This window comes from Balaenoptera ricei, chromosome 11 (genome assembly GCF_028023285.1).
Source record: "Balaenoptera ricei isolate mBalRic1 chromosome 11, mBalRic1.hap2, whole genome shotgun sequence".
Classification (NCBI taxonomy): Eukaryota; Metazoa; Chordata; class Mammalia; order Artiodactyla; family Balaenopteridae; genus Balaenoptera; species Balaenoptera ricei.
This window is the reverse complement of record NC_082649.1, coordinates 10,934,115-10,952,412: the sequence shown is the minus strand read 5'-3', so window position 1 is coordinate 10,952,412 and position 18,298 is coordinate 10,934,115.

The following is an 18,298-nucleotide window of genomic DNA, read 5'->3' as shown; positions in this document are numbered from 1 at the left end:
CTGAAATGTCACTCGGTCAGGAAAGCCTCTTCTGAGTGCCCCAGCCAGCCTCGTTCCACCTGAATCCATTTGGAGGGCCAATTAATTTGAAAGCTACAAATATTTTTTCTATCCCAACCTTAGAATAAAATTTTTAAAAAATGTTTTAAAGAAGGTGAGCATCTCATTCTAATCAGGTATCGTTGAGGCCATGACCAATGCTTTGTGAGCTAGGCCAATTGTGTAGACGCTGGAGCCCAATATAAGATTCTGGGCCCTTCCAGGTCTCGGAGTTAAGGTCCATAATGCTTCTGCCTGAAGCACTCTTCCTACAAAGGTCTGGAGAGCCTGCTCCCTTTTTTCTCTAAGTCTCTGCTAAGCATCGTCAATCCGCATTCCTGAACTCTCCACAAAGCATGGCAAATGCACCCAGGCCACCCCATCCCCATCCCTCTAACCTTGGTTTGTGTTTCTCCACAGACTCTGCTGGCATGTTCACATGTCTGTTTATTGGCCAACTTCCCCCTTCCCATGAGGGCAGGGAGTGTCTTGTGGGCTGTTGTATCCCCAGGGCCTGGCAAGGAACAAGTGCTTGATAAATATTTGTTGAATGAATGAGTGGATTAGTCAATGTCCGACAACGGGGAGGGCAGGCTGCCGGGACACTGACCTGCCCATCACACCCCAGCCCCTAGCCCCCGGTCCCCAGGCCTCCAGGTAAGGAAAATCCTCCAGACTTCCCCTCACCTCCTTTTGTTGCTTTTTCTGCAGTACGGGGGTGGTCTCCTGGCCTCTTCTCCATTTCTTGGTTTGGTTCTCACCTTGTCCTGGCCCTGATTTCCCCGTACCTCTTGGATGAAAGCAAGGCTCTGGCAGCCTGTTCACGCACTGCTGTTCTCCAGCTGCTCCCCTCAGGCTCCATCTCGCCAGTGCTGAACATCGTACACCTCTTTATCTATTTTCACATTTTATGGCTCATTTGTAATAAAAATGGATTAAAATAAGTCTGCCACTGATTGGCTCCAATTTTTACATAAAAGAAACAAACTCAATGGCTCTATAATTCTAAAGAAGTCCCGATTTTAGTTCAATAGGGCTGTCCTCTCTGAGTTGGCCTAATTTAAGACAACTCTAACTCCTGCATTTTTTTTTTTAATCATTTTTATTAATTAATTTATTTATTTTTGGCTGTGTTGTTGGGTCTTCGTTTCCGTGCAAGGGCTTTCTCTAGTTGCGGCAAGCGGGGGCCACTCTTCATCGCGGTGCGCGGGCCTCTCACTATCGCGGCCTCTCTTGTTGCGGAGCACAGTCTCCAGACGCGCAGGCTCAGTAGTTGTGGCTCACGGGCCCAGTTGCTCCACGGCATGTGGGATCTTCCCAGACCAGGGCTCGAACCCGTGTCCCCTGCATTGGCAGGCAGATTCTCAACCACTGCGCCACCAGGGAAGCCCACTCCTGAATTTTTCACACGTTTATTATGGCTTAAACTGGGCAATCTTCCTCACCCTGATCTCCATGGGAAAACTGGAAAAAGCAAAATGATCAGATTGGGCACCATCATGATACAATGACAAAAAAGAGAAACTTTTAAATGCTTCTTTGAACCTGCCTGCAGGATCTGGAGGACAGCAGACGGCCCACTGCTTCTCTGTACAGTAAGAGGGGAGCTTAGACTTCCTAAAGAGTAAAACCAGAGCTGTGCTCAAAGGAGGAACATCCTTTTCTTGATTTATGATCAGACTGACCTTGGACCCTGAGGAAAATTGTCTCTGTAATGTGTTTACTTCATAGATAACTTAAAGAACATAGCTCTTACAGGTGGGAAAATAAATCAAAATTAGGGGGCTCATGTTCAGCTTCTATCACGGGAGCTGTATTAGGGTTCTCCAGAGAGACAGAAACAGAGGGAGAGAGAGAGAGAGAGATTTATTATAAGGAATTAATTCACAAGGTGATGGCAGCTGAGAAGTCCCAAGATCTGTAGTCAGCAAGCTGGAGGCTCAGGAAAGCCAATAGCATAAATTCCAGTCTGAAAGCTGGCAGACTTAGACCCAGGAAGAGCCAAGTTTCAGTTTGAGTCTGGAGGCAGGAAAAGACCAATGTCCAAACACAAAACAGTTAGACAGAGAGTTCCCTTTCACTGGCAGAAGGGTCAGCCTTTTTTGTTCTATTCAGGTTTTCAACTGATTGGAGGAGGCCCACCCACACTGGGGAGGGCAATCTACTTTGCTCAGTCCACTGATTCAAATGTTGATCTCATCCCAAAACACCCTCACAGAAACACACCCAGAATAATGTTTGACCAAATAGCTGGGCCCCCAGGGCCCAGTCAAGTTGGCACACAAAATTAATCATCACAGGAGCACAGACTAATGATGAGACAAAGAAGCATGTTCATGTTGGAGGTTCTATCCATACTTGAGTTTTCTGGATGGAGAGGAACCTAAGAGGGAAACTCCCTCTTGCACAAAGGAGTGAGACTATGTGCCCGAGGACTTCCCCTGGCTGCAGGAGCGCGCTCCCTCTGAATGGCTGGAAGATAGGGAGCTACTGCTCCACGGGGAGCAGTCCTCAGCCAATGATGACTGCAAGTTGGTAGAGAAATACCCCAATTCCCTCACCTCTCTCATCAAGCAAATCTAATGTATGTTCTATACCACCTCCCAGAGGAGCTTATTGGAATTGGGCCCCAGTTGTCCAAGGGTAACTCATCCTCATTAATGCACCTTATCCAATTCCTTTTCTTGTCTAATCCCACCCTCCCCTACTGGGGCTACCTGAAATCACCTCCAAAATAAACTGCTTGCACTCAGATCACGTCTCAGGGTCTGTTTCTGGGGAAACCAGACCTAACATAGGGGATAAATTGGACTTACTGATGAATTCACTTTACCTGGGTTTAGGGTTGAAATTCATATGACATGGCCCTCCAAAAAAATCCTACCTGAAATTTTGGTCTAATGTAGGCCAGGGTAGTAAATTATGCCTGGGAAAAATAAGTACAACTCTTCTCTGATAAACATATTTTAAATCCAGGCCTCAAAAAAGTATCAGAGATAGATTTTCAAGGAATATGAGCTCACAATAAATATATCTCAGAACATACAAGGAAACAAGCCCTCATGCACAAGAGTTAGCAAAATCAGAATGAATTTTTTTTTTTAAGTATTTATTTATTTATTTATAGCTGTGTTGGGTCTTCGTTTCTGTGAGAGGGCTTTCTCTAATTGTGGCAAGCAGGGGCCACTCTTCATCGCGGTGCGCGGGCCTCTCACTGTTGCGGCCTCCCTTGTTGCGGAGCACAGGCTCCAGACGCGCAGGCTCAGTAATTGTGGCTCACGGGCCTAGTTGCTCCGCGGCATGTGGGATCTTCCCAGACCAGGGCTCGAACCCGTGTCCCCTGCATTGGCAGGCAGATTCTCAACCACTGCGCCACCAGGGAAGCCCCAGAATGAATTTTTTTAAGTGAAAAAATATTGATCCAGAGATTCAGTGCGATCCCTGTCAAAATCTCAGCACATTTTTTTGAAAAAATTGACAAGCTCATTCTAAAATCTACATGGAATTGCAAAGGGCATAGAAAAGTCAAGAATTTTTGAAAAAAAAAAACAAAGAAAGAGGAATTACACTAACTGATTTCAATACTAGCTATAAAGCTACAGTAATTAAGACAGTGTTGTACTGGTGTAAGAACAAGCATATCGGTTAATGGAATATGGTAAAGAGTCCAGAAACAGATCTTCACATATATAGCCAATTGATTTTTGACAAAAAAACCAAAATAATTCAATGAGCTAAGGATATCTTTTCAATAAAATGTGCTGGAAAAACTGGATAACCACATGGAAAAAATGAGCCTTGACTCTTACCTCACCCCAAACCCCAAGATTAACTTGAAATAACCAAAGACCTAGACCTAAAAGCTAAAACTATAACACTTCTAGAAGAAAAGATAGGAAAAAGTCTTCGCAATCTTGGATTAAGCACTTGAAAAATGCTCAACATTTTTATTCATACATAGAGAATTCTAAAACTGCCACCAGAAAACTGCTAGAGCTAATCAATGAATATGGTAAAGTTGCAGGATACAAAATTAATGCACAGAAATCTCTTGCATTCCTATACACTAATGATGAAAAATCTGAAAGAGAAATTAAGGAAACACTCCCATTTACCATTGCAACAAAAAGAATAAAATACCTAGGAATAAACCTACCTAGGGAGACAATAGACCTGTATGCAGAAAACTATAAGACACTGATGAAAGAAATTAAAGATGATACCAACAGATGGAGAGATATACCATGTTCTTGGATTGGAAGAATCAACATTGTGAAAATGAGTATACTACCCAAAGCAATCTACAGATTCAATGCAATCCCTATCAAATTACCAATGGCATTTTTTACGGAGCTAGAACAAATCATCTTAAAATTTGTATGGAGACACAAAAGACCCCGAAGAGCCAAAGCAGTCTTGGGGAAAAAAACAGAGCTGGAGGAATCAGACTCCCTGACTTCAGACTATACTACAAAGCTACAGTAATCAAGACAATATGGTACTGGCACAAAAACAGAAACATAGATCAATGGAACAAGATAGAAAGCCCAGAGATTAACCCACACACCTATGGTCAACTAATCTATGACAAAGGAGGCAAAGATATACAATGGAGAAAAGACAGTCTCTTCAATAAGTGGTGCTGGGAAAACTGGACAGCTACATGTAAAAGAATGAAATTAGAATACTCCCTAACACCATACACAAAAATAAACTCAAAATGGATTCGAGACCTAAATGTAAGACCAGACACTATAAGACTCTTAGAGGAAAACATAGGAAGAACACTCTTTGACATAAATCACAGCAAGATCTTTTTTGATCCACCTCCTAGAGTAATGGAAATAAAAACAAAAATAAACAAATGGGACCTAATGAAATTTCAAAGCTTTTGCACAGCAAAGGAAACCATAAACAAGACGAAAAGACAACCCTCAGAATGGGAGAAAATATTTGCAAACGAATCAACGGACAAAGGATTAATCTCCAAAATATATAAACAGCTCATTCAGCTCAATATTAAAGAAACAAACACCCCAATCCAAAAATGGGCAGAAGACCTAAATAGACATTTCTCCAAAGAAGACATACAGACGGCCACGAAGCACATGAAAAGATGCGCAACATCACTAATTATTAGAGAAATGCAAATCAAAACTACAATGAGGTGTCACCTCACTCCTGTTAGAATGGGCATCATCAGAAAATCTACAAACAACAAATGCTGGAGAGGGTGTGGAGAAAAGGGAACCCTCTTGCACTGTTGGTGGGAATGTAAATTGATACAGCCACTATGGAGAACAATATGGAGGTTCCTTAAAAAACTAAAAATAGAATTACCATATGACCCAGCAATCCCACTACTGGGCATATACCCAGAGAAAACCGTAATTCAAAAAGACACATGCACCCGAATGTTCATTGCAGCACTATTTACAATAGCCAGGTCATGGAAGCAACCTAAATGCCCATCGACAGACGAATGGATAAAGAAGTGGTGGTACATATATACAATGGAATATTACTCAGCCATAAAAAGGAACGAAATTGAGTCATTTGTTGAGACGTGGATGGATCTAGAGACTGTCATACAGAGTGAAGTAAGTCAGAAAGAGAAAAACAAATATCGTATATTAACGCATGTATGTGGAACCTAGAAAAATGGTACAGATGAGCCGGTTTGCAGGGCAGAGGTTGAGACACAGATGTAGAGAATGGACATATGGACACCAAGGGGGGAAAACTGCGGTGGGGTGGGGATGGTGGTGTGCTGAATTGGGCGATTGGGATTGACATGTATACACTGATGTGTATAAAATTGATGCCTAGTAAGAACCTGCAGTATAAAAAAACAAACAAACAAAACAACTAATACTAAACTTTCTTTGGGTTATTTGTATGGAAATATGTTAATATAAATGTTTCAGACATTACATGAAATTTCTAAAAATCTTATATGTTCTGGTATAATGTTATAAGTCATAATCCTAGTTATTACCTTAAAATGTATATCTCAGAAATAACTAATTTTCTTGTCAACTGCCTTGTTATGAACTTTCATCAAATTTTTAACTGTGGTCATTTTTAAGTCTTTTGTCATTTACAGACAGTTCTGTGTGTACTCTGATGCTTTTGCAAATATGTTCCTATAAAAGGGTTTCATCTTTAAGAAATTCATGGAAAAGACTCTGACAAGTACAGGTTTCTGGTAACTGACTGTACTGCTGAACTGAATGAATAAGCATTTTCAGAACTCTAATGAAAAACTGATGAACTCATAAAAGTGCTAACAAAAGATCAAGATAAAAAAAAAATTAATTACATGGGACTGAGTGAACTGAGGAGGATGAGTATAATTTTTGTGACTTTCTGTGTGAATTAAAAAAAAAAAATCCAACAAGGACTCAGAGGCAAAGAATATACAAATCAATTTTCACTGCAAAGTAAAGGAGCTGTTACAGTGGAGGATTACTGGACTGAATGTCAATATTATGACATAGTATGAGTGTGTTTCATGTATGGTAATTGCAATCATTGTTGCTTTTGTTGTGGTCATCCATGTACAATGCTTGGTGTCAGTCTATTTATCTCTTGTAAAAATAAAATACAGTGTGTGTGTGTGAAAAAAAAAAAAAAAAAAAAACGAAGAAAGAGGAATTACACTACCTGATTTCAATACTAGCTATAAAGCTACAGTAATTAAGACAGTGTTGTACTGGTGTAAGAACAAGCATATCGATTAATGGAATATGGTAAAGAGTCCAGAAACAGATCTTCACATATATAGCCAATTGATTTTTGACAAAAGTACCAAAATAATTCAATGAGCTAAGGATATCTTTTCAATAAAATGTGCTGGAAAAACTGGATAACCACATGGAAAAAATGAGCCTTGACTCTTACCTCACCCCAAACCCCAAGATTAACTTGAAATAACCAAAGACCTAGACCTAAAAGCTAAAACTATAACACTTCTAGAAGAAAAGATAGGAAAAAGTCTTCGCAATCTTGGATTAAGCACTTGAAAAATGCTCAACATTTTTATTCATCAGAGAAATGCAAACTAAAACCACAAATTAAATCCACTAGAATGACCAAAATTTTAAAAACTGACAACACCACCAAGTAAGCGTTGGCAAAGATGTAGAGCTGGTGGAAACACAAAATGGAACGACCACATTGGAAAACAGTTGGGCCATTTCTTATAAAGTTACACTAATCATATGACCCAGCAATTGTACCCCTTTTACTTTACCCCAGAGAAATGAAAACATATGTCCACCCAAAGACTTGCACATGAGTGTTGAAAAGCAAAACAAAACTGAAATTAACTAAAATGTCTGTCAGCAAGTGAATTGATAGACACATTTTGGTATGTCTGTATAATGAAATACTACTCATCAATAAAAAGGAACAAACTATTGGTATACCCAACATGGATGAATTTCAAAAACATTACACTGGGTGAGAGAAGACAAATACCAAAGAGTATACACTCTGTGATCCCATTTTTATGAAATTCTAGAAAACAAGAAAGCAACCTACAATGACAGAAACGTTTTCAATCTCATACACAATTTTTAAAAGGCAAAGTAAAACCACAACTAGATATGGTTTTTCAATCTGCAGGATAGCCAAAGTATGTGCTTTGAATAAAGCACAAATCTGCAACAGAGGTCAGAGTTGGAGTCTGGGAACTGACTGCAGAGGACCATGAGAGAATATTTTGATTATGGTAGTCAATTCCCAAGAGTATACATTAGTCAAAATCCAACGAAATGTACACTTAAAGTGGATTTTATTGTAAGTAAATTATCCGTCAACCAGGAGAATGGGGAGTTGCTGTTTAATGATTATAGTTTCAGTTGGGGAAGATGAAAAAGTTCATCTTTTTCATGTGGTGATAAATGGTACTTAATGTGAATTTCTAAAACAACAATGTGAATGTACTTAATGCCATAGAACTATACACTTAAAAAATGGCTAAAATGGTAAATTTCATATTATATATATATATATATATATTTACCACAATAAAAAGAATTATACCTCAGTAATGTTGATTTTGCAAAAATGAAAAGAGGGTGTCCAAATTAGAAGTTTGAAAAAGAATGAAATACAATGTCTGGAAATGAATATATAATATTTGGAAATATCTATGGAGGATCTACTAAATGTTAGCAAGATGTTAGACGCTGTCAAAGAAGACAAAAATGGCAGCCATAGAGTAGAAAAATACTTGGAATGAAAATCCAGAGTTCTAGCACCTGCACAGTTCCCTGTGTGGCCTGGTCACGTCACTTTTCCTCTTTGAGCTTCAGCTGCCTCACCAGTAACACGTGGGTGATGGACTGGCTTGCACCCAAGGGCCCTCCCGGCACTGCTAACACTCTCTGCTTTTATGTCCATTTGGGGTTTACTTCCTTATAGAGTGAGAGATGGAAAAGGGAAGATCCAAAGCTTGGGTCAGACAGACCTAAGGCATGCTTTAAAGAAGTGAACATTTGCATTCATGAAAATAATGATTTGTCTTAAAGAAGTCATGCCAATTTTTTTTTTTCAGTTAATTTTTACTAAGCACTCATGGTTTGCACCCAGACTTATCGCTCTCTCTCTTTCTCTCTTTGTCTGTTTGTCTCTCTCTCTCCTGCCCTCCCTCCCTCTCTCTGTTTTTTTCTTTCTTGTGACTCAAAAGCCTATGTACCAACCCTCCCCCAAACCTGCTCTACCAAAGGTCACAGCGACCTGCTTCCTCATTGCCAGTTCCAAAGCACTCTTAAATCTTCATCTTACCTGAATTCTTGGCCAAACGCTGATAACTCCTCCAATGTAATAAAATTTTCGACTCTTCTCTTCTGAGCTGCCAGTCTGTCTGAATCTCCTCCTGTGTCCTAGACGGCTCCGTCTCAGCCTCCTCTTATTCTCTTCATCCCAGATTCCAGGGATTGACAGATGTTTTCTGTAAAAGGCCAGATGGTTAATATTTTAGGCTTCATGGGCCACAGGGTCCCCATTGCATGTTTTTTGTTTGTTTGTCTGTTGTTGTTTAAAACCCTTTCAAATGTGAAAGCCCTTCTTAGGTGAGTGCTCCTGCTCTACGTGGGTCCCCCACTCACTCTGGGGGTTCTTCCTGGGCTACTCCACCCACTGCCATTGCTCCAACGCCCATCTGTAATCCAACGGCCTCAATAGTGATGCCTTTAAGTTCCATCTTCCCATCTAGGGGCGTAAGGATGCCCCATTTTCTGCATTCCAAGAAAAATTATAGCTGTGCAAAAGAGAAAAGGGCAAAGCACAGGAACAGACGATTTACAAAATAATAAATGTCAACGGCTTTAATGCTTATGAAGATTCTCAACCTACAGGATAGAAGAAAGGCAAAGTCGAACCACAATGAGATGTTGTTTTTCAATCTTGCAGGCTAACAAAAATGAAAGAGTGATAACAAAAAGCATTGATGGGGTATTGGAGAAACAAGCATCATCCTTTTTGGTGGACGATTTAGCATTATCTATGAAAATATAAAATGCATATATCTTCTGACCCGGGAGGTCCATTTTTAAGTAGTTATATGAGAAAGGCAGAATAGAGAATACATGTGTGACATGTTACTACTTGTATACAGAAGGTACAGGGAGAATACATGCATAAACAACAGCTTGTTACAAGTGCTTAGGGCGGGGCAGAAACTGGAGTGGTAGGAGTCAAGGGTGGGGGAGAAACTGACTTTTTCACTGTGTAACTTTTTGCATTGTTAGAATATTTTTGTCTTATGCATATAGTATTTTTACCAAAAAATTAACATAAGTAAATGAGTGGATAGATAGATAGATAGATGATAGATAGAAGAATCTTATAAACAAAGAGAGAAATAGTTGAGGTAGAAGGGGCCATAAGGGCCATCTTACCCAACACCACCTTTTGCAGATGAGAAAACCGAGCCCAGAGCAGTTCTGACTTTTCTAAGATCTTACTGTTACTGGCTGAGATTGAACTTGGGTCCAGGCCTCCAAATTCCAATCCAGCACTGGTCCCTCTACACATACTACATCACATCTCTAAGCTGACCCCCTTGATTCAGGAAGTTCATCTACATAATTTGAACTTGAGGAAGAAATAAGGCATTTATAAAATTGAACATTTGCAATAAGTCCTTTCTTGTATTTTTAAAATTACCAAAGTACAGGTGTACCTCATTTTATTGCACTTTTCTTTCTTGTGCTTCACAGATACTGTGCTTTTTTTTTTTTTTTTTCTAGCAAATTGAAGGTTTGTGGCAACCCTGCATCGAGCAAACCTATCGGTGCCGTTTTTCCAACAGCGTTTGCTCACTTCATGGCTCTGTGTCACATTTTAGTAATTTTCACAATATTTCAAACTTTTTTACTGTTATATTTGTGTTGGTGATCTGTGATCAGTAATCTTGTACTATTGTGAAAAAATGACTTGCTGAAGGCTCAGGTGATGGATAGCATTATTTAGCAATAAGGTATTTTTAAATTAAGGTATGTACATTTTTTTAAGACATAATGCTACTGCACACTTAATAGACTACACTGTAGTGTAAACATAACTTTTATATGCACTGGGAAACCAAAAATTCATGTGACTCGCTTTATTGCGATATTTGCTTTACTGCGGTGGTCTGGAAATGAACCTGTCATATCACCGAGTTACGGCTGTATTAGATGATTTGGTATCTAGAGAACTGGTAGAAAATTTAAATAATGCAGAAGTGTATTGTAGTGTTGCTTCCTCAGCAAACATTCCACCCCTCTCCATCATGTGGTAGCCGTGAGTGACTTTCATGGGACAGATCCCACTCCCAATTCCAGGGGACATCCTGATTGATCCAAGCAGGCCTCCTTGCTACAGTCATTTATTTAGAGTATATAGGCCTTAGCCAATCAGCATTTGCCATTCCCCTGGCCACAGAGGTTCATTCAGGATTGATCCAATCAGTGTCAAACCTGAAAACTTTTGCTGAGAATTATGGGACACAAACACATTCTGCCTCTGGATTCCATGGGGTACATATGAGAAGCTTGGAACTGCTGCAACATTTTTGCTACCATGAGGGAAACTTGTCTAAGAATTCAGCTGACACGACAGAAGGCAGAGTAGAGAGCTAGAAAGAAACCAACTCCTTGAAGACTTTATTAAGCTATCAAATCATACCAGACCTCTGAACCTTCCAATTACATGAGCAAAAGTCCCCCATTTGTATGAGCTAATTTGAGTCAGGTTTTGTTACTTCTCCATGAAGAGACCTAAATGATACATATTTAAAGTAAAGAAGTGCAAGTCCTCCCACTTCCACCATGTCTAAAGAATAACTACTGTAAATGATTTGGTGTGTGTCCTTTTTTACATACACATATGTATAATTTTTTTTAATAATCATCAATTATACTACTCACATTCTTTTACAACCTGTGTTTTACCTACTCAATAATGTGACATGGGTAGTTTCCCAGTCAATACAAACAAAACTACCTACTTGCTGCATAGTATCCCAGGGTGTGGCTGTAACATTTATCAAACTATCCTTCCAATTTTAGAATTTTAGATTTAATCTCTATATAATAATAATGCTGTGAGACAGGGAGTGATTATACCTGTGGGCTCTGGAATCAGATTTACATCCTGGCTTCACTAATTATTTGCTGTGAAAACTTAACTACCCTAAGCCTCAGTTCCTTCTTCTGGAAAATGAAGGTAATTATAGACCTACGCTCAGCAGGCCATCTTGTGCAGAAAACGAAGAGGTCCATGTAACGTACCCGGCGTGGGATCTGGCACACTGCACTCAGTTAAGGTAAGCGGCTGTTATTTTCACTGGAATCAGTTCCTAAAATTGGACTCTCTGGGCACAAACATGTTTAACTTTGAAATTTTGATAGAAGCTGCCAATTGCCCTCCAGAAATAAACCAAGTTATACTATCCCTCAGAGTGCCCTTTAACCTCCACCATTACCAACACTAGATCTTTTTCATTTTTGCTAATCCAGGAGGCAAAAAAAAGTCACTCATTTCTATTTTAATTTGCATTTCTTAGATCACAGGTAAGCCCTCTGATTGTTTATCAGCCACTTGTTTTGCTAATACGCAAATCGCTTGTTCATCTCCATTGCCTCCATTCCTTGAATTTGTATTTTTCTTTCTAGCTCTTTGTGTGCATTGAGGATACTAAACCTTAGTCTAATATTTGTAATGTAAATATTTTATTGTAGCTTGTCATATGTCTTAACTTCTTTTTTAATTTTAATTTTAATTTTTGGCTGTGTTGGGTCTTCGTTGCTGTGCGTGGGTTTTCTCTAGTTACAGCGAGCAGGGGCTACTGTTTATTAGCAGTGCGCGGGCTTCTCATTGCGGTGGCTTCTCTTGTTGCGGAGCACGGGCTGTAGGTGCGTGGGCTTCAGTAGCTGTGGTGCGTGGCCTCAGTAGTTGTGGCTCGTGGGCTCTAGAGCGCAGACTCAGTAGTTATGGAACACAGGCTTAGTTGCTCCACGGCATGTGGGATCTTCCACGACTAGGGCTCAAACCTGTGTCGCCTGTATTGGCAGGTGGATTCTTAACCACTGCGCCACCAGGGAAATCCCATTTTTTTTAACTTTTTAAATGTCTTTTTTTTTTTTAATGTAGTCAAATCTTGTCCTTTTTTTTTTTTTTTTTTTTCTTGTGGCTTCTGGATTGTGTCTTTTTAGGATAGTTTTTGTTCAGGATTTCTGATGCATATTTGGCTTTTCTATTTAGAGCAGGGTTGCTTCTGGGTTTGCGACATATCATGGGCTTTTTTTCTGGAATGATCTGGGCCTCCTGGGCATTATTATAGGCTATTAACTCCTTGGTCTGAGAAAGGCTTATAATGCCGAGCCCTGGGGGCTTGAAACTGTGTCCACAGTGCCCCCTCCTGGGCACCACAGGACACCCACCCTAGAACAGGCCTGGGGCAGGGAGGATTATGTCTCTGGCCTTCAGTTAGTTTAGCATTTACTGAACTACTGAGCATGGTATTTAGCTGTGGACTACAGGTATGATACAGGATATAGAAACAATAGTGTTCCTGCCCCAAAGGTACCTGGAGGGTAATGAAGGAAACAGACACAGAAAAATCCATTCAGTTTTTTTCCTAACGCCTGATTAACCATCTACCTTCACAAAACATTTAAGTATAGATAGTGAGGTTGACTAGCTTACTTCATTTACTATTCCCAAATTCTACCTTTAATTTCTCTTTGTATCCCACCCAGCACAATGTCTAACATGCAATGGTGTTAATGAACAAATGAGCAATTTTTTTTTTTTACAAATTCCACTTTTAAAAATTACTAAGTGTGGCAACAATTAATGTTCCTACTTTAAAACTTAGATGCAAGGAATCGCTAAGCTCGAAACAAAGAAAAACCCAGGTCACATTTTTTACATTTGAGGACACGTATATTATGAAGACAAAATCATTGTCACTTGGCTAATCCTGAGCAGTAGATGCTAATTGTTGGTAAGGAATCTCACTGGACTTCCCTATCTCTTGACCTTTCCTCTTGGCCGTAGTTCAAGGAGGTGAGTCTTGCACTGGGTTCAATTTAAGGGTTTAAAATAAATGTTTGAGGGAATTCCCTGGCTGTCCAGTGGTTAGGACTTGGCACTTCCATTGCAGGGGGCACGGATTCGATCCCTGGTCGGGGAACTAAGATCCCACAAGCCACTCAGGGTAGCCAAAAGAAAAAAGAAAAAAGAATAAATGCTAGAGAAAAAAAATTCTGTGGAGGAAAAAAACATCGACATCATAGTGATGGAAGCGAGTGGCCTCTGGAAAGAAGTGGGCATGTTGGGAAGCAGGAGGCGAAGTGGAAGAGAAGCAGGTCGCTGCCTCTGCAACGCTGCTCCTGATGAGATCAGAGCAGGCCAGCAACCAAGCGCCCAAAACAGCAGTAAGTGCCTTGTCTCCTTTCACTCCTGCAACAGCTGTATGATGTAGTTATCATTCTCCCGACTCCACTGATACAGAAACTTGGGTTTAAAGAGGTTAAGCTGAGGTTAAGGTGAAGGTCTTACAGCTGGTGATGGCACAGCTGGGATTTGGAGTTCGTGTGGCCCCAGGGCCCACACTCCTAGCTACCACTTCCTCTCAGCAAGTTGTACTCGTATGTCTGTCACTGCGCTACCCGCCCCTTGAATGCAGACATTTTATGTGCATCTTGCAGGTAGGTTTTCTAATTTTTTTTTTTTTTAATGGGAGAATATAACAATGGCTTGCCAAATCAGTTGATTTTGATTCAGGAAAGCACATCATACTCCCCAAATTCATTTTTCTTGTTATTCAGCATAATATTTATTTGAGGGTGATAACTCATTGAATCAAGACCTATTCAGTTAGAATTATCAAACACTTAGCACTTATTCTTTGCCGGGCACAATTTCTCTTGATCTCTGTATATTAACTTACGTGATCCTCCCAGGAGCCCTCTAAGCGGAGCAGCAGCCTACAGCCATGCAGGTTGTGACCGGTGCCCCCTAAAATTGTGCAGTTTTCAGCCTGCACAAGTTCATGTGGTGCCCTGCCTGCAACCCTGAATATACCCATTTTACAGATGGAGAAACTGAGGCATAGAGATGTCCAGTGAAACTTTCTTAGTTCGAGTTTTAATGAAACTCATGCTAACTACATAAAACTATTTAAAACTTGGTAAGATAAAACCACGTTAATTCGCCCAGCTGTGAAGGTGAGTGGGAAAATTGGTAGAATTTACTTAAAAAGTATATGAATAGTAGACTCATTTCTAAGAATTTAGTTCTAGTACATTAAACTACATTTAACCAATTAGTTAAATACTATCAGAACGTCTATCAAAAATTACAGTCATGTTTCTCTAATGAAAGTTGGTATCTCATTTACAGTCAGGAACAATTAATAAACTAATCTTAAAATTAAAAAGGGAGCTGGCTTTATTTAGTCAAATATGCCCCCTCACAAGTCAATTGGCTAGCTTGACAATTTATTTACTAAACAATTTATACTTAAATTACTCAAAGACTTCACCATATTCCAAATAAAGGCATTACAATTCAGAACTGAGTTCCAGTTAATAAGGTTTTTTTATAGGATTAAGCATTCTTTCCTTAAATTTATTTATTTATTTATATATTTTAAAAATTTATGTATTTTATTTTATTTATTTTTTGCTGTGTTGGGTCTTCGTTGCTGCACACGGGCTTTCTCTAGTTGCAATGAGCAGGGGCTACTCTTCGTTGCAGTGCACGGGCTCTAGGCACGCGGGCTTCAGTAGTTGTGGCTCGCGGGCTTCAGTAGTTGTGGCTCGCGGGCTCTAGAGTGCAGGCTCAGTAGTTGTGGCTCATGGGCTTCGCTGCTCCGCGGCATGTGGGATCTTCCCGGACAGGGCTTGAACCCGTGTCCCCTGCATTGGCAGGCGGATTCTTAACCACTGTGCCACCAGGGAAGCCCAATAAGGTTTTATTATATTGTTAAAGATTGAGTTTGGAAGCCCTAGGCAGGAGTTCCAGAGAAAAGCATTTCTAAACTTCTGACAGAATAACTTTTTTTAATAGTAATTCTTTTTTATTTTAATTTTTATACAATTTTTAAAGGTTACTCTCCATTTACAGTTATTGCAAAATATTGGCTCTATTCCCCATGTTATACAAGACATCCTTGAGCCTATCTTAAACCCAAAAGTTTTTTTTTTTTTTTTTTTTTGGTCTACTTTCTAAAATAAACTGCTCAGTTAAAAACAAAAGTCTACAGAATTCCAAATAAAGTTTTTTTAATGCATACATTAATGAGTTGACCCTTGAACAATGCAGATTTGAACTGCGCAGTTCCACTTATATGCAGATTTTTTCAATAGGAAATGCTACAGTATTGCATGATCTGTGGTTGGTTGAATGCCTGGATGTCGAACCAGGTAGACAAGGCGGAGGGCCAACTCTAAGCTCTACGTGGACTTTCCACTGTGGGGAAGATGGGTGCCTTTACCCCCATGTTGATCATGGGTCCACTGTATTTATTATTATTCTTACAAAAGTGGCATTAAGTGTTGCATAGCAGTTTGGGCTTCAGTCTTCCCAGCCTCCGCTATACACAGAATCACCTGGGGATCTTGTTACCCTGCTGATCCAGCAGGTCTGGGGTGGGGCCTGAGAATCTGCATTTCTAAAATGCTCCCAGGTGAAGCCGATGCTGAAGAGTTTAGAACTCAGTCTTTGGGAGCCAGATAGTTGGAGCTAGATCAGAATTCTAGCTCTAACACTTATTAGATCTGTGTCCTCGGGCAAGGAACTTAACCTCTCTGTGCCTTAGTTTCCTCATCTGCAAAATGGGGGTAATTATAATATTCTATACATCATAGGGGTGTTGCAAGGTAAGAATAGTTAATAAATGTAAAGCAATTCAAGCAGAAAAAAACTGGCATTATACTACACATACAGTTGTAATTTGCCTTTGTCATTTAGCAATATATCCTGGGCATCTTTCTATGTCAGTAGAATAAAATCTACCTCATTCTTTCTAACAGCTTCCATGGTTGGATATATCTTGATCTGCTTCATTCCAGTAGATTTTTTTTTCTATTTTTTTAAACTGTGGTAAAATATACATAACATAAAATTGACCATTTGAACCATTTTAAATGTATATTTCAGTGGTATTAAGTACATTCACACTGTTATGTAACCATTACCACTATCCATCTCAAGAATTTTCTTCATCATCCCAAACTGAAACCCTATACCCATTAAACAATAACTCCCCAATATCCCCCAGCCCCTGGTAACCTCTATTCTATATACTTTCTGTCTGTATGAATTTGCCTGTTCTAGGTCCCTCGAAGAAGTGGAATCATCCAATGTTTATCCTTTCGTGTCTCCAGTGGATTTTGAAGGACATGTTTTCTCAATGGCCCTTCCTGCAGAATCCACACTCTCAATTTTGAAACCTCTTTGGAGATGGTAGTTGTCCCTCCTCGTGGCCTAGGCAGGAAGCAGGTCCAACGGCTGACCTTCTATGACAGGCAACCTCTGCAGGCTTCTGACTCTGTAATTAACAAAACCCATCGTCGCTTTCATTCCCTGAGCAGCTACCCTGGGCCAGCGCTGTACCTGGTTTTGCAGGGTGTTCTCTGAGGTTGGGAAATGCAACCTCATTTTACAGATGCAGACACTGAAGATCAGAGAGACTAAATGACCTGCCCTCTATTAGTTAGGGACAGATGTCTGTTATAGTTAGGGCTGGCTCCAAAGCTCATGCCCTTTCCACCACCTACTAGTCTGGCAAACGAAAAAGCAAGCATTTCCAGTGTTTTTCAACAGTATTCTGATTAATATAGATAGAACTTAAGTAAACCTCATAACTGGAGATTCTGATATATATAGCCAAAATACCTGGGGTACTGGCTAAACAAAAGAAATCATCACAGAAGCTCTCTTGAGCAAAAGCTTCTCAGTTCTTCCTCAGTTTCCCGGATAGAGAACATTTTCAACTGCACGTGTGTCTGAGTAGGTTTGTGCTGCCTGCCACTCTCCAGCCTCCTTTTTCTAGGGGTCTCATTCTCATCATGAGAGTGTGTTAATTTAAAATGTTAGTTAAGCAAACAAAGGACTCGGAGAACCTCAACAAACAGTTCCCTGTAGAGCTAACCCTCTCCTAAAACACTGTAGCCTTTCCCTTCGTGCTTCTGAAGGAACAAGAACACACAGAGGCAACCACTGTGATCTCTGGAATACAGAACAGAATCAAAATGCTGGTTTCATTTCTTCAGATATTTCCCGGCCAACTAAATGGGTAAGTGGGGTGTGTGTGTGTGTGTGTGTGTGTGTGTATTCAATTACTTTACAGAACTAGAATCAAATGTTCTATTTTTTTAAAAACCTACTTTTGAATTTGCTGGAAAAATCCTCTAAAAATGGCCATAACTATCGCATCTAAAAATTCTGTTTCTTTCTCCTCAGAAATGTCTCTTGTGTCATGTTTTTGCCAAGAAGAGTTCTGTTTACATTTTGCATCACCCTCTTCACGAGTTCGGGATCCTCTTCCCCAGGCTCACAGGTTTTGGCAGCCGCAGGCCTTCTCTGCTGCTCCCACCCCTTAAAGGAACCTTGTGCAGATGTGTGGCGCCAGGGCTGTCACCCGGCAGCGGTAGGAAGTGTGTACTGCACGTTGTGATTGCGGGATGCTATGCTTTGGGTCTGTTTTGACTAGCTGGGTGTTAAACCAGGGTGATTAGGGAAGGCTTGATAACAT